Genomic DNA, 24,146 nt, shown 5'->3' on the forward strand with positions numbered 1-24,146 from the left:
TTTTCCCAAAAATAGCTTTGGTGCTTCCTCTGAGAGCTAGCGTTCAGATCTCTTCTTTACCAAAGGTGCTGCCGACCATAATGATAGGCCTACCTGTTCTTCAGTACTTTGCAATGTCAGATTTTAAGGTATGCAACCAAGAATGCAAGCAAGGCCGCAGTAGGCATGGGATGAGAAAGATGCATGGCATTAGCACACTCTGAGGTGATACCAGGCAAAGGCTGTCACGTCTGAGGCCACAAGCATCTCCTCTGGCATTGCTGCTGCTCAAGGACAGGGACGACAGGTCAGCATGAAGAGCATGAGCACAGGGGGACATCTGCAGCCGCTGAAAGTGAGAAGGCAGACATTAAGATCGGTTCAGATTTACAGCACTAGAGATCAGAAATTATCCTTATTTTTAAAAAATAAGACAATGTAATCCCAGGTTTTGTGAGCAACCCAAAAGCACAGCCAAGGCCATAACTCTCAATTCCAAATATAGCATTCATTGTTCTGGGCAGCACCTATGACACTGCGTCTTGTGTCCTGATAGGAAAATTCTCTTTTATTCAAACATTATTGCTTATAAAGGGAAATTCAAATTAGTAGGACCTTCATTCAGACAGCTATTTTATTGTAGAGGGGACAAAATGCAATTTTAAGACATCCACCACATAATACAGGCTTGATCGTCATTGGTCTGTGCTGTAGGCTTTAAACTGCAATTAGATGAGAAACATGTCTCAGCTAACATTGTGCAATGCTCTGCTTCTGATAACAAGTCCTTGTAGGCATAATTTAAGTAGTAAAATATTGAGGTAGACTTTCTTTGGTGAAATCCCTTTAGCCAATGGAGCACGGCTGAAATCAGCAACAATGATTTCTATTCATGCAGAACCTGCTCTAAGCAGTCCTGGGAATAGTGACAATCTTTCATTTTTCATCCCTAGGGTGAAGAGTCTTCTTGCTACGAGAAAGCTCTGGTAGAGCTCACCAAAGAGACTTGGTATTTATTAGTGTGAACACTGTCAGCAATCTCTACCTTTTTCTACTGTTTCAGGATCTAAAATCCCTGCAATGCAGGTCCCTAGTTACCATTTGTACACCAAAAAAGTCAACATTGCCATTTACTGCAATCACCAAATATTTATTTCATATTTGAAGAACTCCCGTGAAGGACAAAGGAGGACTACATTTCTTAATGCAATAAACCCACGTTGCCATGTTTCTCTAGAAAGAAGCAGTCGTGTGGATTTTCCTGCCTTTTCTGTGTTATATAATCTACTGTATAAGTCTGCTGGGAGAAAAAGCAAGAGAGAGGAAGAGGCACACCAGGTGCTAGTAAATGAAGCATACAAATTCCCAGGACATTAGCTCTCCTTTTTTAATTATGTTGAGAAAAAAGTGCAGTGCTTATGAAAGGAGACAGGTTGATGATAGAGGAGAACAATACTTATACTTTTCCATAGGACTTTTCTAGTACAAGAGGCAGGTGTACTCGAATTCATGAATTTTGCTTCATTATTTGTTCCTTTTTTTTCATTTGGGCCTTTCAGTGGAGTTATGATCCGTGGCAAAGAGTAAGGGTTGTACCAATAAAAAGCTTTCTGTTTAAAAAGAACTAAAACTATGTCCCTATCTATTACAAGGGAATACATCAGCACTAGCAAAGCAGTTCAGCGTTCCCGCTGTTGTTGTAAAAGATAAACATTTTTTCCATAGGGCAATATAAATGTAGCCTAAGTTAGAAATAATTAGTCATAATTTCCCCAATAAATTTTTTATGAAAAAAAAAAACCTCTAAAAAACCCTCTAAAGCACAAGAAAAGAAGAAATATTGCTGAAGTCTAAGATGTCAGGAAATGTGTTTCAAAAAATCAGATGTTTTTATAATGCATAGTGTTCTTTGCAAAAAAATAATCCCCATTGCTCATAAAAATGATGAAATGATACAGTTGCAGAGAGTTTGCACACTCTCTTCCTGCCTACCCATGATTGCATATTTAACCTCAGCATTAAAAAATGTGAGAAAGTTAGAGGAATTTTTTCATTCTATTGCTGTTCAGGCAAACATGCTGTTTCCAAGATATATTTATATTATAAAGGTTAGTTCCAAAGTGCTCAATGTCCACAGCAGGGTTCAGATATTCAGAAGAGCAAACCACAGTTTCCACTACCTCAGTGGAAGGCAGTGGATACTCAACAGTCCTGGAAATCTGGCCAGCCAATTTAAATACCTAATTTAGGTAACTGAGTCTTGGTGCTTAGTTCTTTCGCAGAGCTCTCTTACCAGGTCAAACAAATTGAAAATAGTACTTGCGTCTTGTATCCTATGTGGAGTTCTTGCATCTTATGTGCAGAGAAACCTAAAGGGATAAATGATAGAGAAATAAAATGTCATTAACAGTACGGAGAAGATGAATGGTGAATGATTATTCACTATTTTTCACAGACCAAGGACTAGCAAGTATCAGATTAAATAAATTAATGGGAAAAAAAATCTATCAAGAATTATTAACCACAAAGGTGCAGCTTTTTATTTAAGAGGTCTTTAAACTGCAAACTGCTGAAAACTGTGAAATATACTGGGAAAAAGATTATTGTAAGCTTGTTCTGTTTTTCCTTAAGTCTCTGTGACTAGCTACTGTCAGAGATGTGGTAGTGGCCTTCACGGGCTTTTGGCTGGACCCAGTGCAGCAGTTCTAGTTCTTATAAATGGTTAGGCAATTCAAATAGCAGGGAACCGGGCTCATGATGCAAGAGGTCACTTCTTCTCTCTGCAGTTCATGGCTGAATAAATAGGCGATCAGTGAGTAGGAGTTGAGAAGTGAATTAACTTTTGTATTCAGCACCGGAAGAAAGATACTACAGCATCATGACCACTTCTGGTAACTGTAGTTTCAAGAGGGTGTCAAGAACTTGGAGAGAATACAAAAAAGAGCCACCAGAAAGACTGGGATTAGGCTTTGCCAGTAAGAATTTGTCTGTTTTCTTATCAAAGAGGGAAACAGAAGTATTTATCAACACTCTGGAAAAAAAAAAGAAAAGAAAAAGAAAAAAGTCAGTCACTCAAGGGCTCTTTAATCTACTGAGGAAATAAAGAAGAACTGAAAATTAAATCCACAAAAATTCAGATGGAAATACTGCACAGTGGGGGGAAGGGAGGTGGTTTTTTGTTGGGTTGGGTTGGTTTTGTTTTGTTTGGTTTGGATTGGATTGGATTGGATTGGATTGGGTTGGGTTGGGTTGGGTTGGGTTGGGTTGGATTGGATTGGATTGGGTTTTTTCCCTCCCCAGATTTGAGAATGTTAAACCATTAGAGAAAATTACAAAAGAAGTGGTGGATTTTCCATCTCTTCTTAATTCCTTCAAATAAAGACTATTTCTCCAGTCAAACATGTTATTGGATTTTATACAGGGTTAACAGGTTAAATACAACACCACAGGCACAATTCTAATATATAGAAAGATAGTTTATTTCTTCTAATGGTCCTGCCTAGTGTTGTTAAATTGGTGACTGTAAAAAATCCCTCCTCCTGCATTCCTCTCAGTGCCTCCCTCCGGTCACATACAGCCCATGTCTCCTTACTTATCCTGAACAGCGAACAAATACTTTTAAACTCCAGGTTCTGTTTGATGGATTTGTGTAATCTTCATAAATGGCTTTCCATATGCATCTACCCTTGCTGATTTTTTCTGGAAGTGATGAACTTCCATAAGTTCATGATGAACTTTGCAGATTGCACATGGTTGAAATGGATATCCACCTCTACCAGTTAGGACACATTCTTCAAATCACTGAGCTGTGCTATTAAAATCAGTTGGTATTTTAGTTTGCTGTCATCCTGTAAGTTTGAACAATATGGAGCAGAACCAACCTTGTTTGGTCTATGGAGCCTCACAAGCTAATTGACTATTTGTCTGTGTACGTGCATCTCCTCCACTGGGGAAGTACAGACACGTAGCTGCTTGTAATTCTGCTAGCTTCTTCAGTAAAATCAATCACAGCACCAGGAGAAGTCAGAGTTCCTATTCTTTTCTTGTTTGGTATTAATAATTAAATATAACATTCAGCAGTGTGGTCAAGCCAGGATACAACCCCACTGGCCTCTCTGTTACACAGACCTTGGTGTTACATGGAGTAAAGTTAATCATAAGATCATGGTAAAATCTCAAGGTCCTCTTCAAGGCACCTCAAAAGATTATATATTCTACACTTTTACTCCACGTCAGAAACAAACTACACGAACTATACAAACTACATCATTCCTAGCAGATATTTGTCTGAAGACCTCAAGTTAAAGAGGCTCTGGACCCTCCCCACACTTACACCTTTGCCATGGATCTATCTTGGAAGCACCTTCTTCCATTCAGGAAGTAAAAAAAGACCCATTCCTTTCAGGACGTTCAAGCTGCTGCTTTCTGGACCCTCTCCTGAAGGTCCACATCCTCCTTGGAGCAAAACTATAGACTGGATTCCAGCAAAGGCCTTTCAAACCTGAATGGAATTGAAGGATCATATCACATCACTTGTAGGCTCTATTCAAGTTTATAGCCCCCAGTGTGACATTCACATTTTTTCAGCAAGAATGTTCAGCTTCCAATTCATCATAACTCCTGTTTTTTTTTCCCTGTAGATGTGCTGCCTAGTCTATTGTTCCCCACTGTGAACTTTCCACCTAACTGTAGAAACTGGTACTTGTGCTTGTTGTCTTCACATAGAATTATCTTATTTTAGACCATTTCTCTAGTTACTCTATATCCTTTTGAATTTTACTCCTGCCTCCAGCATATGTAATGTCTTTCTAATTATCATGTCATCTACAAACGTAGTAACTGTTTTATCCGCCATCCAGCTTACTTACAACAGCACTGAACTGGCCAGGACACAGTCCCATGCAACCCTTCTTCATTCATTCTTCCCATGGGAGAGTGAAAAATTATGAGCCTCTTGGAAGATTTATCTCAACAGCTTCCACATACTCTCAGGCTAAGCTTTCCTAGCCCACTTGCTTGGTGCATGGCACAGTGTCAAAAGTCTTATTACAGCCAAGATATATGTTTCTGTATCTACTGTTGCTACACAGTCCGGAAAGTTCATTACCATTCTGTGGAAGGAAATTAGATTGTTCTGCTCCCAATGAGTCTGTACTGTTTGTTACTCAACTCAACCTACAAAAACATGTCTGCTCATTATTTCCAGAATTTCCTAGATACTTAAGTTAAACTGAATAATCTATCCCTTCCCTTCTTTTTTTAAAAATTAAGTATGACATTTTCTAGCCTTTCAGTACCTTGTCTGTCCTCCACTATTTCTTAAATATAACTGCTAAGGCTTCTGAGATTGCTGCAGCCAATTCTTTAAGTATTCTAGGATGAAGTTCACTAAGGCTACTCAAACTGAAATACCTGATTTAAGAACTCTCTAACTTGCTATTTGCTTATTCTAGGGTGAGATAGGTTGGAACTAGACGATCCTTAAGGTCCCTTCCAATCCAAACCTTTCTATGATTCTATGATTCCTCACAGTGGTTTGAATTATAGCCATCTCCTCACAACTGACCTGGTTTCTTCATTTGAAATGGAGAGATTTAACACTTTGGTCTTCTCAGCAAATGGAAATACAGCACTCATCTCCTTGGCCAAAAAAGTCACTCATTATTAAGGGGCATCAGCTTCTTAATGAGTCCACAGCATGCAAAACAGTGGTGTTCCCAACACGCATTAGTGTGGCTTTCTGTCACTACTTTGTGATTTTAATTCCCCAGGAGCTTATTTGCAGCTGGATTACCTTGTGCCTCTTAATCCATAGTAAAATACCTCATTATAACATAATATAAGCAAGCCTTCCTTTTTTGTAAGATTTTTACTTGCATTACAGACTATGTGAGGTCTTCCACTTACATGGAAGAGTTGAGTGGGGTTTAGGTCCCTGGGCTAGAGAATATCTAATCACTTGTACAAAGGACAACAGCATCAATCCAAGAGATGCAGGGAAACTCCGCCTCAGAATACTTTATTGCGTGGTGACTAGCAGGGTGGGAGACCTGGGAGACCTGCTTTGCCTTCTCCATTTCAATCAACAAAAAGGCGGAATTTTGATCTTCATATCTCACTTCTCAGACGAGCACTCCAAAGTACTTGGCTACTGCAAATACGGATGATATTTCTCCCCCTCAATTTTAGCAAGAAAGGACTTCTCTGCTTTAGATATCTGACCCCAGGAAAGAAGCCATGCTTTGGAACCCTTTTGGAAACAGCCATGTTTTTTTCATCCCTGACTGTATCTGGGCGAGGGACTGAGCACATATCTCTCCTTGACGTTTCTTACTGGCTACTTTAAATATCCTCCACTTCCCTGCCAGCAGATGGGATAGTGTGACTTACACTGTTTCGGTACCTAGATCTTTCAGTACAGAGTGGTAAGTGAAGCTGTTGATTCAAGTAGGCAAGAAATCAACTAAAAGTCATTTGATTCTGATAATTTAGATAATCGTAAAGCAAGTCATGATCAGTCAGTCCCTGCAGTGGCTCCCCAGAGACACACACTGAGGCTTCCAGATGGACTGACTGGGTTTGGCTACACATCTTCTGCAGGAAGCAAAGGTAAAATTTGAGCTTTAAAGTGAAAGCCTCCATCAGACTTGATTTTGATGTGATTAGATCAGTGAATAATGACTTTTTGAGAGAAAAAAATGCATTTGTACACCCAGACCCTTGCTGTTTCCTGGGAGAGCACTACCTTGCCTGAAAGCAATGGATCCTTCCACCCTATCAGTAACTTCTTGGAAAGGGTCTCCAGCTCAGCAGCAACCTTTCCTTTTCTCCCATGAGGCTGAAATCTTGTGCCAGTATGATCTGAATTGATGACAGAAATAACTGCAGGGTTCATGCTATCTGCATGGAAAGCATAATTCATGCGCCAAGCAGATCCCTGGGGTAGATCTGTTGAAACAAGTGTAGCTAGTTCCACAAAGGACTGTAACCTTCTTTTTGTAGCGCTATAGAGTTTCCTCTACAAGAGCCCAACACTTTCAAGGCTACAGCTCTGTAAAAATTTAATCTACCTTTTTTTGCTTTTCATATCATGTTTACCTCAGAGTATTCATCTAAGGGAGAAACTCCCTCCATGCTGAATTCTTAAATTACTAGAAAAACAGATGACTTACGAAACTAGACATCTGCAGCTAGGGGTGTGTGTGTGTTAGATGTGATTTTTGCAGAAAATGTTTTATTTAGTTAGGCCTTTTTGCTAAATTCTGGGAGGATAATTTTATTATTCTCTCTATTTATATGGGTTAATATAACCATTAAGTAAAATTCTTATGAGCTCAGAGAAAAAGTATGATACCTTTTAGCACTGGGCTTGTGCCAGGGAAAATGGAAGATGATGAATATATATGGATATATAGGATACGTAAAAAAATAATTAAATAAATAAAGGAAATCCAACAGAAGAGATGAGTTTTTAACATGAGTGCAAGTGAAGGAAGTAAAACCAGCTGCCCCATGAATGAACTACAAATCCTTCATCTTCATGACAAATGCTTTTAATATGCATTCAATGAACAAGTTCCTGCACAGCCGTGCTTTGCGCAAGCAGCCCAGATCAGTGTGTGAGTTATATGACTGGGACATCCAACACATCACTGTGGAAAGCGGGCTTGTATTGCTAAAGAACTGGGAAAAAAGAGTTGTATTAGTTTTGTAACTGAAACATGAGGCTGGATAATCCTGGGAATAGGGGGAAAGATCACAGATGCAAGACTAGGCATCAAGTATATGTTTTGCAGGAAACTTTTCAGCCAATTGGTAAAAACCTGGCAATTAAAACCAAAGCTGCCAATAGGAAAACATAGACATTTGTGAATCGTGAAACTATTTTTTTTATTATTATTATTCCAATTTTTTCAACAGTTTTTTTTTTATGTTTTCCTAAGTAAAAGTTTATTTTCTGGATCCTAACATCTTTTCACTTCAAAATGTGAATTTATACTAAAAGTAACAGTTTGACTCTGCTCAGAATGTATTTTGGGTTCTTCATATAAAAAAATATTTGACTTTTCATTCTGATTTGTAGGAAATTTGTAGGAAAAATAGCCTGCAGTATCATATAATCAAGCAGGACAAGAAAACTCTTTCCTAGACAAATTTAGGAAATAATGATGCATTCAGTACTTTGCTCTGTGACTAATTTCCTATATGATCTCTTACAGTTAAAATAATACCTTGTAACTGCAAATATCTAAGGTAATTATGTGGAATGTAAGTTTCCATTGTATGAGAGATTTTGTGGGGAATCATTCAAGCTATGTCCAAAATCCAGTTGTTCTACTCAGAAGTAACAGAGCAAGTTACAAGGCAGTATCTCTGATCATGAAAAAAAAAAAGAAGAAGATGTTTAACTAATCAATTGTTCGGAAGTGCAGAAAACTGAATACATACAACATATTTTCAAGTAACAGGGAATCCTTGCTGAGTAAGTGACTGTAGCAGTTAATAAATATTCTTTAACTCATTGGAAAGGATGAATCACATTTATCTAGTCTTCTGCCACTGTCAGAAAATGTAATTCTCTTTTCCGTGTCATTTGAAAACAAGAACTAAAAGATCTCCCTAATTTTTCATAAGCCTTAATGTAACAATGCTGAGCAGCAGTCAAAAATATTTAGGCAACTTTTATGGAATAAGTGTCATGGCCCTGGCTGCTAGGCTGAGACGTGCTCATAAGGATCTTGCTCCCGAACAGAGAGAAGTTTTATCTGTGCACCCACCCTTTTTATTGAATGATTTCCCTCTCCTACATGAATTCCTAGTCCAAAAACATTTCCTAAATTCACATGATATTGCCTTAAGGACTGGGCCCATTTTTGGGGGTGGCTACGACAGAGAAGTGTGTGCCTCGTGCGCTTGCCACCTACTGTGATGAGGGATGGCAAGATGCAAAATGGGCCAGAGTTCAGCTGGCATAAACCAATAGCAGAAGTTTTGAAATCAGTGGATGTCTACTGATTTATATCAGCTGTTCAAAAACTAAGGCAAAAGTCCTGCTTCCAGCTAGCTGAATTTTGGAGATGTTGTCTGGAGCTAGCTCTGCAACACAGGTTTCTCTCTATTAACTTCACAGCGTGAGGGAGGGAAGTGAGATAAAACAGTTAAATGTGAAGCTCACACCAGTCCAACTCATTTGTAATTCTAAATTACATTCTCCTGTGGCCTTTTCAGTCCCTGTTGCAGTGTTTTACCAGCATTTTACAACAACTACAGGTGATGCATGTGATATAATAATGAACATATTCTAGATTGTTTAAGAAAATTTGGGACAGAGAAAGGAACAGGTCTAAATAAGAAATCCAAAATCCATAAAGACCAGTAGTTGAAACACACAGGCCTGTTGGAAGAGCCTGTGCAAGTGGCTGAGCTTAGTCATACCACGCAATGTCTGGTTTCTACCCAGGCCGCACTGCTGAAGTGAGAAGATTTTAGGGTTCTCCCCGTCCCTGCCAGCTCTCCTGCACATGCATGGGTAAACCCATGCCTGAGTGGTGACCACAGACAGGCATCACTTTTTGTTTTCTGTAGTCACTGAGACCCACATTCAGGTCTGGCCAAGTCATGGGAGACTATAACCATATGAAAGGGCAAGCACTCTTAAAATCCAGCTGACGTGGTGAACAATACCAAGGACAGGGAACCCTGAAATAGCATTTCAAAAATAACTTTTGGACCCTGCCATCATTATTGCTACATAACAGACACAGTGTCGAATATGATGCCTTTGCCCCTGTAAAGATGGAGTTTGCAGTTGTATTTTGTCTCACGATTAAATTCAGTCTGGGAATGGCTCTGCTAATTGTGCCCTTGACAAACTGACCTAGATGGGAGGCACCGGAGTGGCTTATACTGCATTAACATCTATGAGTTGTTTATTTGTGTTTCTAACATTAAAATTATTTCAAACTTGATGTTAGCAGCTTCACGAAAGTACTGGGAAAGACATTCCCACCTGCAAGAGTCAAGCTAAAACAGATGTTTTCAGAGCAGTTTAAACTTGGACTTGGAATAGAGGCTACCTATCCAATTCTTGTGGTCTCTTCAGCAAAATCTGTCACACTGTAAGGAGAAGCCAAAATCCTTCTGTTCAGTGCTGTTAAGATATCCATAAAATAAAAAGTTCGTAAGTTCACCTCCGCATAAGTGGAACATCAGGCTAATGAGATATGGCCATAGTGGCATGCAGCCTCCTCCCTGTGAGATGAGGCAGGCCTTGATCCTCCATCGGGCAGTCAGAGATGTCTAGGGGAACTGCAGGAGGTCTCCAGGCCACCCCCAAACCCTGAGGTAACACTGCCTGTGTCATTCCTGACAGACATCTGTCTAACTTGCACCTACAGACTGCTGCTGGTGAACTGTCCACAGCTTCCCCAGGCAAGATACTCCAGGGCTTCTCCCACCAGTCCACTGGAAAGTTTTTTCCTAAAAGCTATGAAATTCATCAAACTGTGAACAATCATTTAAAAATGTAGTTGCTTGGTCTTCAGGAGCCTTTTGGCTACAGTGCTGTCCTGTCTCATCTGGCAGGCAAGAAACCAGAGTGACAGATGAGAAATCCAGCTTCCAATGATTAACTGTTTGACCCTAGGAACAAGGGTTTGACCAGCCAAAACAGGCAAAAAGAAAGAAAAGTGCAATGGTCTGTTTTTTCAGACCCAAAAATGAAGGTGAGAAGGCACAGTGGATGAAGAACAGACATTTAATATTAAACTATTTAATTAAGAGACTCTTCATCCCAGAAAGAGTACAGGGCAGAATATAACCAACCCCCAAACAGGGGTGAGGTTTGGAAATAGTCATGACAAACTTTTCTTCTGTGACACTTTTTTCTTTATCAAACTGAGTTGTCTATTAAAAAAAAAAACAGTGATAATCCGTGGCAGAAACTACTCACATTCTTTGCACACAGGAAGGTGAGTCCCCTGAGAGTGATTCTGGTAAAAACTTCACCCGTTGGCTGACACCTTTCCTTACCCTCCATGAATCGGGATTCACACCGATGCCTTTTCAAGGCAGGCAGGTGGGAAGGGATGCACAGTATCTTGGCCAACAGGCTGTCTTCTGCTCTTTTACGCAACCAGCTTGTGATAAGCACACCATCATTCATCAGATGTGTTCAGTGATGGCTTTTTCTGAGCAAACTTTGGCTTGTTAATCGCATCTCCCTTTGTGGGTTTTTGCTACTATTTTTTGTGCTCCTTGTCTGACCTCCTACACCACTGCGCAGTATTAGTTTTTGTGTTGGAAACCTTTTTGTCCCTCTCACTGAAGCTTTGAACACCACAAAGCATTCAACCAGTTTGCTACGGCTTTGTCAGGTTTCAACACACAGCTATGTCACTGTAATTTACGTGCCAAGAAGCTGAAAATCAGTCCTGTTGGAAAACAACTGGCAGATGTCTGCAAGGTGAAGCAGCCAGCCTGTTTTTGTCACACCACACTGCTGCCCAGCACATCCCAGGCTTGCACTTAATGGATACCAGACTCATCTTACACCAAAACGCATCAGTGACTGCGAAAACCCTTCCTAAACACGTCAATGGCAAAGTTATTGCTTCATCACATCCTGGGTGAGTCCAATGAGCCTCCCCCTTCAGCCCCCGTGGCTTTGACGGCTGGTCTGTACTAGCTCCTGCCCAACAGAGCAATCTTAGAGCTGCCTGTGCCCCCCGAAAGACCTGAGCCCTCTCTCCTGCCTCACGACCAGAGTCGCTGTCAAAAATGTGCCTGGTTACAAGATGTTTCCTGGCAGAAATTGGGTAAAGAGGTTAAACCAGATCCTCAGACGTGGTGCCAGCTCCGCCATTGTGCGGATCACACCCCCCCAGCCACTCGCTGCCCGGACACCGACTCCCATCGCCACCCACTGCGGCCACTTCCTACCGCTCCACAGCAAACCACCAGCGTCTAAATGGCACATTCGGTGCCACATCTGTTAGCATTTAGCCAGAGTGTTGGCTGTCCTTCCTAACAATTAGGCTAAAGCAACAAACGAGTGTTCGTTCTCTCGCTCTCTTTTTTTTCCCCATTGTGCCATTCAACAGGCTCCAAAGCTGCTAAAGCCACAAAAATGCTAAAGTGATTATTGGCCAATGTCACACTTATTTTGGAGTGGCTGTCTTATATTGGGTAGACATATTATTTACCTTTCTTATCTAAGCTTAATAGAGTTAAACAAATCAGCGCTTCCTGATGGGAGGCTGCTAAAACGTGATTGAATGACTGATGTCGTTAGGAGAGCACATGTGTCTGAGCTCTGATGGCGTCTAATAGCCACCCTCCAGTGCCTGGTGTTGTGACATTATATTTCCAGGTTCACTGTCAGTTTAATGCCATCTGATGTAGCAGAATAAAAAAAACAGAAATGCAAACACGTTTTAATACAACTTCGTACATTTCGATACTTGTAATTCATGAGTTGCTATAGGATACATAGAGGAGCCTCAAAAACTTAGAAGGCTAAAAGTAGAAAAAAGTCTTTTTTTTTTAACTCTCAGATGTTTTAAAGTGAGTTTTTCTTAAAGTCAGCAAAAGCTTCAGCCAAGGACAAGTGCATGATGGATTAACACAAAAGAGGTAACAGTAATAGTCAAATGGTATCTTTTTTCATACCATGAAGGCTGCAGAAAAGTACAATAGAGAGTTTCACAACAGAAGCTTTAAACTTCATTTTACCTCTCCAAAAACCTCTTCCGAAGAGATTGGGTGGGAAAAGGCCGGAGAGCAAAACTGTATCAATAGAAGGCTTGCCTTATCTGCCCGGGCACAGCACGCTCGTCGGCGTGCTATCTGAAATCCTCGTACTCCAACTGATTTAATTCTTACACCGACCCACAAGGGCTGGGATGGCGGCTCGCCTTAAGAGACATGTATTGTCTTCTGCTGAGGACCTTTGGCTTTAAAGAAATGAATAGGGATTAACCCAAGCAGCAGTCAAAACAGGGGCTAAAGTGCAAAGAAATAACAGCGGTCATTAGAGACCAGCCTCCGCGTCCACGCAGCATCGTTGCCTGCATGGTGTTTTCAAGGTCTCACCGGAGCTGGCTACCACCCGCTCGCCCATGCCTCAGCGCGCTGATGGCCCGATGTTCAGCACTGCCTGCGGTGAAATCTCCCTCGCCCTCCCACCGAGCACAGCAGGCAGCTGCGCAGGGGCCGGCGGCCTCCTGAGCCGCAGCAGCTGCAGAGCGAGTGCTGGCTCCTGAGCAGGCAGCTTGGCTCACCTTCCCCGGCCGAAGCATCCCTCTCTGTGGTAGGTAGCTGCCTGGCTGGCCAGGAGAGGGAAGCTCATGCAGAGTCCTCTCTCCCCCTCTGAGCTGGGGTGATAGACTCCAGCGGTGGCCGTGCCGTCCCGCGCAGGCAGGCTGCCCGCCTTCCCCCTTCGCAGTGCAAAGAGGAGTGACCCCCAGGCCAGCCAGGGGGGCAGCCATGGCCAGCGGGGGCTGGCGAGCACCTCTGCCTGCTGCTGCCCCTCTGCCGAGTTTCTGCTGGTGCATTCCCCCGCACCTCTGGAGGTCTCGATGGTGCCTTGCTGGCGAAAAAGACTTGCCCAGGTTCCCTCTTTGGTTAGCAGTGTCCCAGCTTTCCCAAGTCTTACAGCCATGATGGAGCCATCTAGCGAAGCAGGGTTTAGAGGCATCCTTGCACCACTGGTATGGTCCAGGCATCTCCGTAGCAGCCTGCCTAGAGGTGTCACAGGCTCCACACCATGGCCCTGCACCAAGGTGAACGAAGGGATGATATATATGTCTCTGCACCTACAGGAAGAACACTCAGGCTTTTTATGGATAAAATGAGCTTTGCTCATGAAGACCACTATAGTAAGTGCAAACTTAGAAACATCTTCCTTGAAAGACTATCCTTTTTTGTTTTTTGATCAGTGCTGAGCCTAGTATCTTTGGTGATGTTTTTATTTATTACATGATAATCTGGCAGGGAATTGGAAAGCCACTTGCAAAAATGATTAATCAGAAATACCAATCTTGTTCTGATTTGCAGCATAACAGAAACCAGCAGCTTGGTCCTGTGCTACTCCCCAGTGAGTTACATCAGTATGTGCCAATGATGGAAAACATGGCCTGCCTGTAAAGCTACAATTAAGGCGAGTTTCCACGGACATAATCAGTTGAATGTAGAAAGAAAAAAAAAGAGAAAAAAGAAGAAAGAAAAGAAAGGGAACAATATAAAGTAACCATTATAAAATAACTGAGGACTTTATATGCCAGAACATGAATGACTTTAAGATATATGTTTCTACTGGCAATTTTTGTACTTTTTTTTTAATGTTTTGTGAGACTATCCAAGTTGAAAAGTTCACATTTATACAGGAATAAAAGAAAAATCTGAAGAAGCCTGGAGTTTATAAATAAAAGGCATGATACATTAATATGCAGTTTCCAGAGTATTCTACTTTGCCATCTTTAGATAACTGGAGTTATACTCAAAGGAAGTACTATCAAATAAATACAGGAATAAACAGCTGAGGAAGGCAGAATATTTACAAAGATCCAAAAGCTGCTGACACTACATCAAGAGAGGGAACATTTTGACAACTTTATACATGCCAATAATCACAAGTTGCCTTTTTTAACATTCAGACTACTAAAGTTGCTTTATGCTGTTTCTTACCCACTAGAGCAAAATGAAATAAAATTTCACAATAATGACAAAAGTTTTGATTTCTAATTTTAGACATCCCCAAATCTGAAAACCTTGCCATTCTTCTGTCAGCAATTCTTGCTATATCAGGATTTTTCCCTCCTAGGTTGTATGCCCAGACTTGAGAAGTGCTGAGCCACGTCATGCAGACCTCAAGTACCATCGCTCTTCTACAGCAGTACTGTGGAAGTTGATGTTTAAACGTAGCAAGAGATATTTTAATTGCCAGTGCTAAGGGTATTTGCAGTCACAGACTGCACTAGCAGTGTTGTTTCTTAGCCTTCTGTTCTTCACTACCTGTGCTAGCAAAAGTAAAGTGAGAATGTGTCTCAGTAACCTTTTTTCTTTGCTAAGTCTGTAGGTTTTGCCTGTGAAAGAGCTGCGTTGGTCTTGATATTTTTCTTTTCTGAACTCCTCTGGGATACTTCCCACTCTTTGTGTAACAGAGTTAGACGGGCATGTGTCCCCAGTTAGGCAGCTGTAGATTTCTAACCCATTATAACTAGCACATCATATGTGTAATAGTTCCTGGGAAGGAAACATGTAATATAAAAATACCCTTAATGATTTAACTGTACCCTGTGTAATACTATATTACACCGCGTTAGGGTGTAGCAGTAGGGTACAGCAGTACAGAGACATGTTTTTACAGGTTGTTATTCTGTCCCCTGGCTCTTTTTATTCAGGCAACTTTTACCGTGTATGAAGAGACAAACTCTGCAAATAGGGTATACACAACAAAAAAAACCACAAGACAATTATATATTGGATAGTGCACACAATAGATAGCTAGGATGTAAGGAGCTAAGCGTTAGCATTATGTATTAGGCTAAGCATTAGCATGCTCACCACCCCCAATAAGACACCCTGTAGGACATTGCTGGACAGGCAGGCATCTGTCAGGTGGAAAGCATCAGCCTTTGCTGCTGCTTCTGGGAGCAGGCTGGACCTTGGTGTCACTGAGTTGCCATTCCAGCTCACTGTCTTCTCCCGTAAGATTTTATAACTTTTCTTGTCAGTTATTTTCTCCTTGAATCCTTCAGTCGTTACCTATGTCTGTCCCAGTGATCTTACTTCTGCCTCCAGTTTTACCTTTTAATTTGGCTGATTCTAGTCTACGTACTTTCTCACAGCTCTTTCTCATAACTTAACATTTTCTCTAAAGTTTGAGCTAGGGTTGCACAGCTGGGCTATATCAAAACTAAGCCTGGGACGACAGGCAGCTGAACTCCTAGAAGGAGAATCACGAGTTGGGGGAGGAGGGAGGAAAAGTCCTATTTTGATGGGATTGTATCATACAACTTTTCAAGGTTTTGAGGGGTACTGTGGTTCTAAGCTAGAGATGACAGAACTTGCTAAGTTTTGCCAAACCAAATATCAAGGAGATGGATCTCTAAGCCCAAATCAGATATAAAATTTTCCAGGCACCTACAGTCAGCTGTTTCTCTTTCTGAAAGTAGAATGAATAGATGTTCGCAAACTTACTGTGCCACCAACCCACAAACACAAAAATCCAGGAAAGACAGTGCTACAGAATTTTAAATTGTAAAAAATATGCAAGCTCTCTTCTGCTTCAGCTGAGGAAGAAGCCAGAACAGGTCGATAGTTAGGTAACTCTGCAGGACCTGAGGAGCTCCATATTCAGCTCCTGGCTCTTCCACTGACCTTCCTGTGTAATTTAAGGCAAAAGGTGTAAGTTCCAAACTTGGACACTAAAATGCCTTGAAGATGGGTATATGATCCCAGTAATACCAATTTATACATGTAAGACTCCAAACTAGTTCATAAAAGATTGTAAAGTCCGGGGAAAATAAAAAGATCCAAAAAGTTTAAATGCGGCTTAAAAGTCAAGTCCAGGCACCTGCACTTCTCCAAAGCCTTGCTGTCCACATCAGTGTTGGATGCCTCTTTTTCCCTGAAAGCAAGTCACCACAACCAATCTTCCTCTTAAAAGGAAACAGGAAAGGAGACCTTTTGCTTATGAGTCTACTGGTTGGAGTACTCACCCATAAAGGGGAAACCTGGACTGTAGTCTCTCCAGAGTGTTCTGAGATTGAACCCATGGAGTTTACATCCCATTTTTAAGGCACTACTGCCCTATTGCTACAGCTGAGCCACTGTGATGAGCAAGAGTGTAGGAGTCATGGTCCAGAAAGACAAGTCTGGCTGTGTTGCATAGTGGAAAACCCATGCAGCTGGAGGGGCAAACTCGATCCCGGCTGTTGTGGTCTGGACTTCTGATGCATTTTTCAGTAGATGATCGTTTGCTAAAAGACAGGAGTAGTCCAGAGAGCGGGGATTGTTATGCAGACTAATGCGTAACATGAAACATGAGTGCCACCACCGCTGGCCATAATTTAAACAAAAAGAGTGAGACAACCACTTATTGCTAAATGAGGTGATTTTGATACCTCGGTTTAAAAAGAAGGCTTGGGTTATTAAATTCAGTCCCACATAGGCTGAAGATGAGAGTCTAGCCTGCTGAATAGGGGAGATGTCAGCGTTTCCAAATGAATGGTGTAGGCATGTCCCCACTCTCCAGCTGGTTGTGAATCCCAGCTCAAGCTCTAACTCCCCCATTCGCCATGTGAGTAAGTGTCCAACTCCTTTCCAGATACAGCCCAAAACATTTGTTAACTATTATTTTTTGAGGATGATATCACTTCAAGAATTAGCTGTGACTTTATTGTCATGGCATATCGTCTGACTTGCACTCCTCCTCTGCAAGTTACAGCAGGCTCACCAATGGCCCTTAAATGTGTGCATTAGAAAGCTATTTAAGAGCCTAACTCTCATTAATTTAAATGGGAGCTGTGCTCCTCAGTGGCAGTTAGGTGAGTAGCTACTTCAAGGATCTGGATGCAGACAGCAAGTGAGGTGTGGTGATGTCATGCCTAAATCCCCTTGTAGAGCTAGCCTTAAATTTATAAAGAGAGCGAGTGGAAAGAATTTAGGTCAGGCTATAGACCAAAACAGACTTAACAATACAGTCACTGATAACATGTGAAGTGATTTCACCTCAGCACTAATATTTTTAACATTAGTTAATATGTCAGAATTTTGAGAACCTGATTTTTTTTATTTTCCTGAACAATAAGGGAATCTTGCTGTAGCCTTACTTGCCATAGAAGGGCAATAAAGTATATGCAAGGTATGGTTTTTATTCTACCTGTTTTTCCTAGACTGCATAGAGTCTCTGCTGAGAATACCCAAATTGAAAATATTGCGCTAAGCTTTATGACTGTTCTACACTTTATGACTGTTACTCTAAATCACATGCAATTAAAGCAGCCACAAATATCAGTCCAGTCAGAGCACTTTCCTTCAGATCCAGCCTGAGGGTTTCTGCGCAGCTCTGTATTCCGTAGATGGGGCTGAAGAGCAAGCAATTGTCACTGAAGTAGTCTGAAAAAGCACCTTGCTGTCTTTGCCCTCCCCCTCAAAAAAAAAGAAAATACTGGTCTTCACGTGAGAATGTTTGTATTTAAACATTTCCTCCTCTTGTGCACACTTATTAATCACAAGAGAGAAGAAAGGGAGACAGACAGATGTAAAAAAAGCCTGTGAAACTCAGTGGAACAAGTGGGATAATTTCCAATTTCTTTACTAGGTGTTAGATCAGGCCCAAAGGAATCACCAGCTGAGATCCAGTCTGCCTGCAACAAACTCGTACCGAGGTTTCAGGCAGCTAGTCAAGCACCGCTGCCCGCCCAGTGGAGGGAAAACATCTCCAAGGGTCTCCAGGGGAAGACCCTGCCTGCCTGCCCCGACACCCAAACTGAGTACACGGTCTTCTTCTGGGGGCTCTCCAAGTCTTATGAGGAGCAGCTGAGGGAACTGGGACTGTTTAGCCTGGAGGAGGCTGAGGGGAGACCTCATCGCGCTCTACAACTACCTGAAAGGAGGTTGTAGTGAGGTGGGTGTTGGTCTCTTCTGCCAAGTAACAAGCAAAAGGACGAGAGGAAATGGCCTCAATTTGCGCCAAGGGAGGTTTAGACTGGACATTAGGAAAAATTTCTTTACTGCAAGAGTGGTCAGGCCTTGGAACAGGCTGCCTGGGGAAGCGGTTGAGTCACCATCCCTCGAAGTATTTAAAAGACGTGTAGATGTGGCGTTTAGGGACATGGTTTAGTGGGCATGGTGGTGTCGGGTTGATGGTTGGACTCGATCTTAGAGGTCTTTTCCAACCTTAATGATTGTATGATTCTATGATTCTGTGATTCTAAGATGCTGCCTTCTCTCTCATTAGCAGAGTCAGGCGATTTCTTTTCTACCGTCACCTCACTACACACTGAATTAGATGCCAAAGCAAGGTGAGCTGGCTCTCCCCATGAGTAACTTGCATTAAAATTGCTCTTACCAGTGTTACAGGGGCTCTCTGTCACCATTGGATTCCTGTGCACAGACTGTGCAGGGACTGATGCCAAAATCTTGTGGAGTTACAGACGTGAACTTCTAGCCACCATCTAGCCACCAGTGCTGGTCCAAACTGGCACTTATAATTTACTTATAATGTAAAAATATGTAAACATAGAAGCATTAAAGATCTAGTGAGGATAGAAAGGTGAAGGACCAGTGCACATAACTCTCTCAAACTGTTCAGCAGCTGATGCTGTGCTAATTTCCACAACAATTGCTACATTTCACTTAAACAAAAAGGTGCTCCAGGTTTTCTTACATTCATAAAAGAAGTTGTTACATTACTCTTACAGACACTGCTTGTTTCCTGGCATTTAGTGGGAGAACATCTTCAAAGGGGCAAATGAAGTACGTGTTGCAGATAGGATGCTGGCCCTCTCATGAGAAAAATATAGACTACGTCTATACTGGTAAATTAAGTAAGGCCAGTGAACGTTCCTGGGCATGCAGTTTGATTGTCCGCGCTCTTAGAAGTGTTAGGCTAGGCCCTGGCCCTGCTTTACTGGGACAACCTAGCACTCCTGCAGACAATACCCACACACAGTTAGCACAAGCTGTCGCAGGGGAAAACCACAGAGTTCACAGAGTTTAAGTCAAATCAGGATTGCAGTGGTTTCTTGTTTATGATAGTAATTAACCACCAATCAATGAGTTACCCATTCAGGATCAATATCAGTAACACAACAGATAAAGCACAGTGCTAGACATTTCTAAAATGTTAATAAACACCTACAAACATCTCAACACCCTTCCAGGCCTAATCCCAAGAAGCTTTAAACCCACATGCACAGGCAAACACGCACATACTCGGCCATGGGGCATCTCCAGGTGTCCACCTACCCCTGCTGCTCCCTGCAACCCCCTGGTGCCCCAGCAGGTCGGGGCACCCAGCGGGGTGGGCTCCCGTGCTGCCTGCCCGCCCGCCGGCTGCTGGCGGCTCCACGGGGAGCCGGCTCTGCCTGGCTGGCCCCGGGTCGGGGTGCTCTCTGGAGGTGGCACACCAGGTTCTGACTACTGCTTTTTTCACGTTGAGATCTCCACCCCTATTACAAATTGAGATCTCTCTTTTATATTTCCTTTCAAGCTGATTCCTTCTTTGTTTCAAAAGTCTCTTTGTAATTCCTTGGTTACTGTTTACTCTGGTTTATGGTCGCCTTCCTCTTTAGCACCATGAGTTTTGGGGCGGTTTTGTGCACTCAATCCACACATGCTGTTTACAGCCACATGCTTATCTTAGCAGGTGGGGTTATCCAGGCCCTTTTCCAAGGGTGGGCTGTGCGAGCACCCCCACAGTGGGCCAAGGATCATTTCAAATGGACAGTCTGGGATGCAGCCGTCCTGTTCTGGAGGGCAAGAGCAGTTAATGATGTGGACAGAGACTCTTACATGTGGGTTGGGCTCAGTGCCAGAGAACTATCCCAAGCACCTTTAATTTACCAATACAGACGGAGCCAAAGATGACTCTCATGGGAAATGAGCAAGCAAACTTTGAGCTACATGCAAGATGCAGAGTCAAGGTCTTGATCTGGGAGATAACTCTCCTCCAGCACTCAGTGCTTTATAGCTGGGATTCTTGTTCTCTCCAGCGTACCAATAAAAAACGGCTGTAAATTTCAGAGTTTAATTCTGAGTTTAGATTCTGATTCTTTGTATGCTCAAATGGGGCACAGGGCCAATGCGTTGGTTCAACATCATTTCTAAAACATTGCATTCCTTTATGTCACATGAAATAAAAGGTAAACGTCCTTTGATCTTGGTCTGCAGCCGGGTCATTAGAGGTTCCCTCCCCAGCCTCTTGGGCCTGCACAGGGTCTCATTGACTGTGGAGCTGATTGCAAGATCTGGTTGCTTGGTCCAACCTATTAAGTTTCTTTCTAAAACCTTTCTTAAAGTGATAAGATACAGACATTGAAACTGGGAGGAGGATTTTTTCTCCTTTGGTCTGTGTCTATCACAGTCACTTCTCCAAAAAACAACAGAGGACAACTGATCTCAGAGTGGGCAGGGGGGAGATGGCACTGTCAAATTTCTATAGAAACCTCAGGTTTTTTGCTGCCTGTTTTCTCAACATTGAAGACATCACAACAATGAAGGATGAAACCAAGTCTGAGATGCTTTTTGTGTCACTGGCCCTGTCCCCATCAGTTTTTCCTTTCAGGTGCCTCAGGGATTTGCCTCTTTTGTTTACACTTTGGTGTATCATTCAAACAAGGTGGAGCACAGACTCCTAAGGACTTTATTATAATCTCAGAATAATGCCAGCAGATGATGGGTTGACCCAGGTAAACAAACAGGGGGAACGCCAGCATCTAAGGTGGAAAACATTTCCCTTCCTAAACAAGGAAGGGGGGACCAACCCAAAGAAGAATTTGTGGTGCTCAGGGACTACATTACAACAAATTACAGAGAAAAAAACCTGAATATATCCAGTCTTTCATTCCTCATTCCTTCACATTCCTTGACATAAATAAAAGTTACTCAGAGTAAAAGTCAGGTTGTTTTCAGCTCCACATTAAAATTAGAAAGCAACCCCCAACATAGTAACTTTGGTGTCAAGTTTTGGAATGAAGGGAAAGCTCATAAGGCACACCGAGGGGCATGAGGAAAAAGTAAGACAGGACTGTGGGGAGCCAGGGGCAGAAGAAAGTAGTTGGACTAGAGGGAGCAGGCCAGGGCAACTGAAGGGAGTAGTTGGGTAGGAGAATGAGTTATGAGCTAAAGACTTCAAATTTTATTCATTCGCTGAGGCTGAATCAGAGAAGCTTGGGGGTTTGGTAGTATACACATGAAAAGATGGTATTCTAGAAGCTGAGATTTCGAGTGGTGATCACATTGATGGCTGCCTGGCATCTTTCACAAACTGTATCTTTTAACAAAAAAAAAAAAGAAAACTCCTACTCTATGGAGATAAAAGGTCCAACAAGGAGTTAAATGTGGTAGCATCCGTTCACTGTTTGTGTATGCAACTTGCCAGTAGTTGCAACACTACATTCTCTGGAAAGTAAGAAAAAAAGAAAAATCCCTGCAGTATTTTTTCTCATAATGTGCAGAGCATGATGTCAGCCTGGCAAAGGAATTTAAAAATAAACAGTAACACACGTTTTCACCACACAGAAAAAAATATCACTTGCAAAGGCAATAAAGTTGTGGGTGTAATATGCTCTTACTTTCTTTATGACCGAAGAGGAAGTAGGTAAGCATAGGAAGTAGGGTAGCAAAGCAGACACTTTCTGCAGGACTGTGTGGTATATTTATTCCGACCACTCTTTACACTGGCCTGATCTCTCTTCCCAACCCTGGAGCCAGCCAGGCAGTTTCCAGGAGGATGAGTAAAATGCTACAGAGAGAATAGCACAGCTGCTTTCCCCCCACTGCCTCAACACGTTATACTTCCCCCAGTGATAGAATACACTACGTTATGTTGTATTTCAACTGACAGCAAATTTTGCTTGTGTGAGGGGAAGGACACAGCTGAATTGTTTCAACTCATAGAATTACATCTTTTCAAAGCAATCTAGTTGGAAAATGTTCACGAAGCTGAAGATTTGATGAAATCTTGCTCTTTCATTGGTGCCTTTTTTGGAGTAGTATTGGCTTCAATAAAATGTTCATGGAAGATAATTTTTTCTTATAGAGGTTTGAAGGAGAAGCTTTGCATCTCAAATACCTGACTTAAATTTAGATGTTTGCTTAGCAGATGTCTCCATCTGAATTAATTATTTATGTGCTTTCACAGACTGAGAGGAAGACGTAACAAAATTAATGTGGTGAATTTCTCTCTAGCTGGTGGGGAATGAGGTCTTAGCTGAGGAAGATTTCAGAATCTAGTCCTTTTTGTGCATGAACTAGTTTAAGAAAGGACTTGAAATAAATCCGGATTTCAGATATGTAACCACATATTGAAAATGAACTGGAGTCTCAGTGCCAGCTCACTTTTGAAGAGTGAATACGGATCCTAAGGCAAACATCCTAACATAGGGACCTAATTATGTCAAGTGAATTGCATCCCAGAAACACCTATATTACTCTCTGCCTAAAACCACTTTTGATTATAAAGGGAGCCGCTAGTTCACATAAAGACATCTACCTTGTGGGTGTCTAAAGTAGATTAAGTAAATCCCACTCTCTCTCCCTCACTACTTGTTTTTCAATATTTTATGTACCGGGATGGAAGACAACGTTTCCTGCCTGTGCTGAGATGGATTTCACCTGAAAAATCTACTCTGAATCAGGCATTGGAAAGTCTTGAGTCTGATTTTGCACATCAAAGACAAGTAGATAAATAAACCTTTTTGCCCTGGAAGCAGATGTTTTGATATAACTCACTTTCCAGATTTGGTTTTCACTCTAGCATATGAAGAAAATGTCTTCAGAAACCTCCAAAAGAGTGGCCATCATACTCTGGCCACCCCTTCTGTTCACTGCTTTTCACAAAGCTGGATGCTATTTAATTCTTCTGATCTTTTTTCTTAGTTAATTTCATTAATTCCTTCATTCTTGCTGTGAGAATATATAAGACGATTTTTACTTCTTTAAATTGAAATCACATCTGATTTTCTTGTCTTAGACCTTCTAAGGTGGAGAAGTATAAGGATCAGAAGATTCCTTCCACAAATCGAGGGTTTTTTTTCTTTCTTTGTCTTCTTTTCCTCCAGTGTTTCTGGATAAGGCTCCTGAGACATCTGTCTGAGCTATGGTATGGATTTGAGAAGATGAATGTCAAGCCAAAGCACTGTCTGAAACCAAGTGCCACAGGACAGACCATATATAATGTAAGAAAACACTGCATCATAGAAAGAGGCTGATTCATTTCCCTTCTTCAAGGCAGCTGATCACCAGGCAAGCCATGAATTCCAGATTGTCAACTTCATAACAAAGGAACAGAAGTAAATTGTTAACTCGGAGGAGATCTCAGATGGTTCCAAATTTAACTGCTGCCTTGGCTGGCCGCTCATAACTGCCAAATGCTAAACACACTGAATGCCAGCCATCACCATCAGTAAAAATGTCAGCGTGGTTCATTGCTTCCACTG

The sequence above is a fragment of the Calonectris borealis genome, chromosome 3 (genome assembly GCF_964195595.1).
Source record: "Calonectris borealis chromosome 3, bCalBor7.hap1.2, whole genome shotgun sequence".
NCBI classification, from domain to species: Eukaryota; Metazoa; Chordata; class Aves; order Procellariiformes; family Procellariidae; genus Calonectris; species Calonectris borealis.